The following is a 7,849-nucleotide window of genomic DNA, read 5'->3' as shown; positions in this document are numbered from 1 at the left end:
TCACAGATAAAAAAAGAATGCTTGTAGTTGTCGATCCCAGATTCACTTCATACATGTGTTATGTCAGTGGCCATGTGGTAGGACTATGTGTGCACAGCTAGTAAGTATTTTGTGGCTGAAAATATGACTGGGGCCCGCCGGGAACTTTGCAGTTCGCAAACTTTTGGCCGGGTTCGCGTTCGCGAAACGTCCCGTTGGAAGTTCGACCATCTCTATTCCTGATAACCAGGCCTAAGATTTGTCTGGGATACCAGGGGCGTTATGTTTTGCAATAGACACTATGAGAGATTCTATTCCCCAGGCCTCACGGCTTATGCTCGGGCTGGTGCATGTGAGTGGTTGAATGGTTGAAAAATTGGTCAGCCTAAGCACCATGCAAAAAGCTCCTGACTAGTTCTCCTTTTCACGGTGAATGACTGGGGGTGATCTGGATAAATACATCCAAAGAATTTATAATGGGAATAGTTCCCTTTTGCCAGTTAAGAAGAGGATTAAGGGTTTTTATTTTAAAAAAGCTTCTTCTCCAGTGCCAGGAGAATCAGCCTCCAGGCAGTCACAATGGCCTCCACCGCCAAGTTCTAGAGGTAAACCTCAGGGTCAACCCCAGGGATAAAAAGGCCCTGGGGGAGGAAACCCACAAAACAAAATACTAAAACTTCCTTATGAAGGGGCGCCCCCGCTCCCTCGAGTGGGGGAAAGACTTCTGCAGTTCTCAAGGATCTGGCAGGAAGAGTGTCGAGACAAATGGGTGGCTTCCTCAATATCTCTAGGGTACAAACGAGTTCCAAGAGTTTGTTTTCTCAGTATAAACGCTCCCAGGATCCAGAGAAAAAAAAGTCTCTTTCAAGCTTTGGACCATCTTTTGTCTCAAAAAGTGATATCGGTGGTCCCCATGGAAGAGCGGGGGTTAGGGTTTTATTCAGACCTTTTCACTGTACCAAATGGGGATATCAGACCCATTTTAGATCTCAAAGATCTAAATAGTTTTTTGAATATCCACTCTTTTGGCATGGAATTAATCCGAACAGTGGTCTCCATTCTACAAGGTGGTGCTAACGTCAATCATCATCAAGGATGCTTACCTCCATGTACCTATTTTTCCTGCTCACCAGAAATTTCTACGATTCGAGATAGAAAATCTTAATTTTCAGTTTGTAGCTCTGCATTACGGTCTAGCTACTGCGCCTCAAGTGTTTACAAAGGTCTTGGCTCCCCCTTTAGCCAGGTTAAGGGCTCAAGGTATAACTATTCTGGCTTACTTAGACAATCTACTCTTGATAGACTGATCGGTAGCCCACTTAGACTAAAGTTTGGTCACCACAGTCAGCCACCTGGAATACCTCTGGGACTTGAATTCAGTCCTGTCAGCATTACGGAAACAGCCTTTTGAGCCGATACAACATATTCTTTATTAGTTTTTCTGGTCAAGAGGGGGGAGTTTGGGACTTTAAATGAGGCACAATTAATGTACCTCCATCCCGGGTTCAAGTACATAAGAAGGGAATGTGGGACTTTAAATGAGGCAATTGACTTGTGGAGGTAGAGTATTTAGTAAACATTTTGTACATACACATGCACACATGGTATAAACATAATGGATACATATATGTCCGCTTGGCAGCACATGAGAGAAAGTTAACATTGATGAATGTAATACAAGGTATTTCATATTAGCAGGCATTAATACTCTACCTCCACAAGTCTATTGCCTCATTTAAAGTCCCACATTCCCTTCTTATGTCTTCATATTTTCTGGTAGCCATATCTTCTGCAAGAAGGGTATCAGAGTTGGCAGCTCTTTCTTGTAAAGAGCCATATTTGATTATTCACAAGGATAAGGTTGTATTGTGTCCTCATCCTAAATTTCTACCGAAGGTAGTGTCAGGTTTTCATTCGAACCAGGATATTATTCTACCTTAATTTTTCCCAGAACCCTGTTCTGCAGAAGAAAGGTCACTACATTCTCTTGATATGGTGAGAGCAGTCAAAGTCTACTTGAAGGTGACTGCTCAGATTTGTAGAACAGATGTTTTGTTTGTGTTACCTGAAGGTCCTAAGAGTGGACAGGCAGCATTAAAATTGACTATTTCTAAATGGATTTGCCAAGTGATTGTTCAAGCTTATGGTTTAAAGAGGAAAGTTCCACCTTGTCACATTAAACTCCACCAGGGCTGTTAGTACCTCCTGGGCAGTGCATCACCAAGCCTCCATGGCTCAAATCTGCAAGGCCGCAACTTGGTCTTCAGTCCGTACTTTTACCAGATTCTATCAAGTGGATGTAAAAGGTCATAACGGCTATTGCCTTTGGGAGCAGTGTACAGCAGAAAGCAGTATAAGTCTTTTAGTCTCTTAGTGCCCCTACTTTTGTGTCCCGTGATGCACGATAAGAAAATAGGATTTTTATAACCGCTTACCTGTAAAATCCTTTTCTTTGAAGTACATCACAGGACACAGAGGTCCCTCCCTTCTTTTTGGTATACATGTGTATTGCTTTGCTCCAAAACGGAGGTACTCCCAGTAGTGGGAGGGGTTATATAGGGAGTGGACTTTCTGTCTTAGGGTGTGCCAGTGTCCATCACCTGAAGGTGGCCTATAACCCACATAGTAAATACTATGGCTCTGTGTCCCATAATGTACTTTAAAGAAAAGGATTTTACAGGTAAGCTGTTATAAAAATCCTATTTTTTAGCGCTGATCGCTGTATAAATGTGAATGGTCCCAAAAAAGTATCCAATCTGTCTGCCGCAATGTCGCAGTCCTGCTAAAAATCAATGATCACCATTACTAGTAAAAATAAATAATGAAAATGCCATAAATCTATCCCCTATTTTCAAGACGCAATATACGTTTATTGCGATTTATTTTATTTTTTTACCAAAAATATGTAGAAGAATTCATATTGGCCTAAACTGATGATTTAAAATTTATGGGGTTTTTTTATAGCACAAAAAATAAAAACACAGAAAATAAAAACTGTGATCAAATACCATCAAAAGAAATCTCTATTTGTGGGGAAAAAAAGGACGTAAATTTTGTTTGGGTACAGTGTTGCATGATCACGCAATTGTCAGTTAAAGCGATGCAGAGCCGCATCGCAAAAAAATGGCCTAGTCATTAAGGGGGAAAATCATCCGGTCTGTAAGTGGTTAAAGAAACCAGGAAGTGGAAAAACGGTAAGTGTAAGTAAAAGCAAAACATGTTTGTTTGAATGAATGCAATGTATGTAAAATTATTTTCAATCAGGGTGTGTGCTGCTATGATTTTTAGTGAAAGAGAGAAAAGCTTAATTTTAAAGTGGAACTTTACTTATAACAACTTAATATCTAAAAATAATATTTTATAATATTTATAAATTCCACATTATAATAATTGGGCTACCAAAATTAGTGTGTGCTGTAAATTGCCTGCAGCATCATTCCTGTTTGTTCTTGCTGAAGGCTGCCGTTTAGCTGGAGCCCAGAGCCCCAGAACAGCAGTAATTCTTTAGGCTGTCAGGAAATTGGCCTCTACAATTTTGGCACCGTGCCAAAAAGTCAAGAACAACTGAGCATGTGCAGAGCAGGGTGAGACTTATTTTTAATGTTTTACATAGCTATACCTGCAAAAGTGGACAGCCTGAAGTGATCTATCAAGACTTAATTTTCTGGCTAAAGTTCCACTTTGCAGTTCACTTTAAAAAAAAAAATTCACATCTTTTTACAGATAAGAAAATGTGCATTTATTATTATTTTTTGACTACTGGCGGTGTCACGTCACGTCACCCATCACATTTTACTGCCCGCTGGAGTGCGCATGCACAGGGCCCCTCTCGGGCACGGCCTTGCTTCGTTTGGCATAATTGTAATCTAACTCTATGTGCACTTGGACGGTGGGGCTTGAACCTGGACTCAGGGGTGTGACCACAAAATTCTGCGCAAGCACAGATCGCCACAGTGTTGGAAAGCATACGTCGCGCATACACAGTCCAGCAGGTAACCAAATGTGATGGGTCACCATATGTGACGAAACAGTGGTCCTCCAGCTGTTGCAAAACTAGTCCCATAAGGCATTGCAAGGCGGACAGTTACAAGCATGACTCCCACAGGCAAAGGTATGATAGGAATTGTAGTTTCGCAGCTGGAGGGCCACCAGTTTGTCAACCCCTGCTGTAAAGCATTGCACCCACGTTCAGCAGTACCATGCATGACTTGTCAGTGTCTGCTAATACCTAATACGGGCAAGCAGATACACACACTGACAGAAAGATAGAATGAACTACTAGAATTTTCAACAGTGCCATAGTAGTTCATTGAAAACTACAAGCCGACAGCCACAAAGGCTGTCAGGACTTGTAGTTTTCCAATCCACAGAACACGGTGAATAGATGACATGGGCGGAGCCCCACGTGACCGAGTTTTCTTTAGGTTGTGGCAGTGAGCAGGGGGAGAAGATCCCCCCACTCGCTGTCAAAGCAGGGACTCGGGCAAGGGGGGTGTGCACTGTAGCATGTTACACCCTGAATATGGATGTATCATGTTGCAAAAGGCAAACCTATCTTTTAATGGACATATTCACTTTATGGGTGGTGCTATAGTGACATCTAGTGGAATAACCAGGTGTTAGCAGCATTTGTCTCATTTCTTTCAGATTTCAGTGTTTCATTTGGGACTACTTTAACTCTAAGCTGAACAAGTCTAATCTGTGTGTATAAAAAAAGAGTACATTTCTACAATTAAAAAGCAATAGTGGAGCTATAAATAGTCAGACCATAGTAGGGATAAGGAGGAGTTACATGTTATTGCAATCAGCAATGGAGATGCTGTATGGAGTGAGTGGACCACTAATGTAAAGACTAATATGGCGGTTGTTTGGTAGGGAATGCCTATTCCCTTCTGGACTATCTGTCTTCCAAAAGGCACAAAGAGCAGGAGAGCTGGGAGTTGTCAAGTGGTGGTGGTGCTAAAGAAAAGGTGTTGGGCACAGATGGTATAGATCTGAGGACACTGTAGAGGTTGATTAATGAAGTAACATCAACAGGGGGAATTCAAGACAAAATTCCTGCATGCAAGAAAAAAGTGCAGTTTTAGAAAACACTGCGGTACACCCATGCTGTGGGGAAATCGCTCTGGAGCAGTATGAAAGGGGCCTAAAGCAGGAAGTAGAGTTGCAAAGTTTTCTCTGAAAAGGGTCTCTTTACTTTATTTATTTGCTTTGAACAGCTAGGATGTAGCCAGAGTATTGTTTATTTAGACCTCATGCACAGGGCCATAAAACAAAGCTGCTTTTACAGGCGTTCAGCATATTTTTTTGTATGTCTTTATTGCCGGTTCACACTATTGCGATGCCAGACATCGTATGTAATGCGCAGTGCACTGCTGTTCACATTACATGCGATGTCTGTGCGGGTGCGATGTCAGCCATACAGATAGTATGGCTGATATTGCACCGCATTCAATAGAAACACGCACAGGACCGTTTTTTTCAGTTCGGACCAGAATCGGATTGCATGTGTGTTCACACATATGAGATCTGATTCATGTGCGAACTGTCAATTCGCAGTGCGATATGCGAGCTGAAATGGGGGCGTCGTTAAAATATATAGTGACACTCCCCAGCAGTTCGCATGCCGGGTGCGATGCGGGAATCCGCAGTTGATTCGCAGGGTTCTCGCATCACAATAGTGTGAACTGGCCCTTAAACACAGTCCAATGTTAGCCTATGTGTCCATGCACATTAGGCATTTACATCAGTATTTTAAGAGCACTGTTTAGAGGCCCCAAAGCTGTTTGGGCCAGAAGCTTATCAACATAATTTGCACATGTACATGCAGAAATGCTCATATGCTCATAAATGTATTTCAGTGGTCAGAATAAAACAATATTCTGGCCAGTAGAAAGAGTTTATGTTCAACACCATACGCCTGTAAACATGCATAAAAACACACCAAGATGAGCATTTTTTTTTACCATAAGTTTTCCTGCCATCTCCTGGCAGAAAGACCCAATGCCGATATTTTACCATGCCCGTGTGCATGAATCCATATTCTGTTCTGCAAGTGTTCCTAAACTCAGGCTAAGTACTTATGCCAGCTGTTGTTGAGCAACTCCTAAAGGCTACAGCTGGAAAAGCTAATAACCGAGTTAGTAATATTCTTCCTAGCCAAGGAGTTGGCTTAGTGATGTGAGCTGTGGGAAGGTGATAAATGTTTGGAGTAACCTTCCAGAGGAGCATCTATCAAACAGGGTTCCCCCAGAGGTTGCTAGAGGTTCCTTGAGCAATGAGTAATTTTTTCCTCTAATGCCACGTACACATGACCGGACTTTCGACGGACTAGGTCTGATGGTCTTCCCGACGGACTTTTGGCGGAGTTCCAGTGGACTTTCCGAATGAACGGACTTGGACACACACAATCACACCAAAGTCCGACTGAGTCAAACGTGATGATGTACGACCGGACTAGAATAAGGAAGTTTATAGCCAGTAGCCGATAGCTGCCCTAGTGTTGTTTTTTGTCCGTCGGACTTGCATACACACGAACGGATTTCTTGATAGGAACTGGGTCCGGTGGCGTTCCGGCCGAAAAATTTGAAACATGTTCTATTTCTAAAGTCCATCAGATTTTTGGGCAGCAAAGGTTCGATGGAGCCCACACACGATCGAATTGTCTGACGGAATGAATCCGTTGGACCTTTGCTGTTGAAAAGTCCGGTCGTGTGTACACGGCATAAGAGAAGTAACTACCGACAACAATCTACCTGTAAAGAGATAAGGGTATTCTTCCCGAAGACCACAAATGTAAGGCTCATTCTTTCCAGTGACCATCACGCTAATGTATTAAGTTGTAGAGATATTAATTATTAGCTGATGTTCCCTGAGAACAGAAATCTATTTAATGAGTTCCTCTGTGTTAAAAGAGTTGAGAAAGAACCCCCACAGACCCTGCACAACTTATTCCTGTCTATCACAAACCAGTGCTGGAGATATGGAGGCTCACCAGGGTATAAATATTGCATATTTTCAGGTCCCTTCCCCTCCCATACAGCCCTTTTGGAGAAGAGTGCCCCTTGTCAAAGATTTACAGATCATGTTGTGCTAGATGTGCTGGCATTCTCTTTATTATGCCATAACTCCTTCCCCTGGCAGGCAGGGAATTTGAGTTTATGTTGTTTTTACAGGTACTTATAGAGTGCTGCCCAATTCCGCAGCGCTTTACATATATATTTGTACATTCACATCAGTTCCTGCCCTCAAGGAGCTTACAATCTATGGTCCCCAACTCACATTCATACATACACTAGGGCCAATTAAGACAGGAGCCAGTTAACCTACCAGCATGTCTTTGGAGAAAACCAGAGCACCCGGAAGAAACTCACGCAGGCACAGGCAGGACATGCAAACTCCAGGCAGGCAGTGCCATGGTTGGTATTCAAACCAACAACCCTAATGCTGCTAGGAGGAATCGCTAACCACGTAGCCACTGTGTTTTTTTTTTTTTATTCACTACTACACACTACTATGAGGCCCTTCTGTGCCCTACTACCTCACCAGGAATTCCCAATCTCATTATGAAGACAGGCCTCAGCTTGGAGGAGAGTGTGGGAGACGGAGGAGGCCCTCCATCCTCCACATCGTCACCCACTACCCACACTCTGGATCCCCTGCCCATTACCTCTCTCTGGAATATCTTACATCTCACATTGCCCCTTTCACTCCCTAAAAGTCTGAAAACCTTCATGTGCATTTCTTGGCAAGCTTAACCTTATGATTGTAGTAAACACTTTTCTAACATACTGTACTACAGTAGTTTGTCTGATATGTGAAAGGGAATTGCCCTACTTAAAGTAACAGTTGGTCATTGCACTGCGATGTG

This window comes from Lithobates pipiens, unplaced genomic scaffold (genome assembly GCF_037356315.1).
Source record: "Lithobates pipiens isolate NorthernLeopardFrog02 unplaced genomic scaffold, aLitPip1_a1.2 Scaffold_10, whole genome shotgun sequence".
Classification (NCBI taxonomy): Eukaryota; Metazoa; Chordata; class Amphibia; order Anura; family Ranidae; genus Lithobates; species Lithobates pipiens.
This window is presented reverse-complemented; position numbering follows the sequence as displayed.